We start from the raw sequence: 1,455 nt of genomic DNA on the forward strand, positions 1-1,455 counted from the left end.
ATTAACGTTAACTAGTTAAGGCAGTTACTACTATATATAATACCCTAGATAGCGTTACTACTAAAAGCAGAGAAGAGGCTACAGACTAAAGAAATACTAATAATAATAGTGTACGTAGTACTAAGTAGGCTAAGAAGAGCTGTAACACTAATTTATATAAGAGGACTAAGGAGTTAATAGAATAATTAAACGCTGCTTTTATACAGATAGTAGTTAGTAGCTAGAAGGTTACTATAGCTAATAGGGATATTACCTTATTAAGTAATAAATAGATTTAATACTAGAATTTCTCTAAAAGATTTATTAGCGCTAGTATAACTATAGTTACTAGTATAATTACTAGAGCTATTACAGTTAGTATAGTTAAATTAATTAAGGACTAGGTTGTAGTTCTTTCTATATAGCAGTTACAGTTTAATAAGAGTTAGCTGTTATTTATTAAGGGTAATAGCTAGGGATCCTCTATTCTATTTACTACTAGATCTAAATTAGAGGATAAGCTAGACTGTATAATTAGATAGTAAAACACTTAGATAGCTCTAACCTAGACCTTATTAAATTTAAATAATAGTAGTAGACTCTTAACGCTAGATATAGCTAATTTTAGAAACCTATTCTTTACTATATAGTCTAATAAAGTAGTTACCCTAGTTAATAAAATATAGTATTAATAGATTATATCCTCTCTCTATATAGAATATAAGAGACTTAAAAAGTTAATATAAAGTAAAGCTAAGCGCTTTAAGAGAGGTTAGGGTTTTATAATATTAGCTAAGGAGTAATTATTCTTAGCTATCTATAGAGGGTAACTTACTAACCTAATATCTAGGTAGCCTATAACTATTATATTAAAATAAGATTTTCCTAAGAAATAGATATTATACAGTAGGTGCCTTAAATATAGAAAGAGATAGAATATACTATATAACTAGTTTAGCGTAGGAATCTTTATGTTATTACCTTAAGTAATAATTTTAAATACCTACCTTAAGCGTTCTATTATATAGACAAGACTAGCCTAGTAGATAGAGCTATTAGCTAAGTATAATAAGAAGGCTATAGGTCTTACCTATACTATTACTCTAATATATATCTCTTATATAAATAGACAAGCTCCTCTAGAATAAATATAGTAGAAAGATACTAATAATAAAGAGCTAGTAAACGTTTATATAGCTAACTTATTTAGAGATAATTCTAGTTAAATAGGGAAGGTTTATAAGGTCTAAGATACTAAAGATAATAAGTTTAGATTAGGTATTAAGTAGTAAATAGTAGTATAGTAATAGTTCTTATTATATACTTCTAGTTTCTAACTACTATATAGTTTTATTATTAAGGTAGCCTACTCCTCTAGAGCTATTCTAGATCTATCTAACTATTCTAAAAGTTATTAGATACTCTATAGTTATCTAGGTTAGTATAGAGGGTATATATTAGGTCTAGTTAATTTTT

Source organism: Dothidotthia symphoricarpi (genome assembly GCF_010015815.1).
Source record: "Dothidotthia symphoricarpi CBS 119687 unplaced genomic scaffold P153scaffold_8, whole genome shotgun sequence".
Lineage (NCBI taxonomy): Eukaryota > Fungi > Ascomycota > Dothideomycetes > Pleosporales > Dothidotthiaceae > Dothidotthia > Dothidotthia symphoricarpi.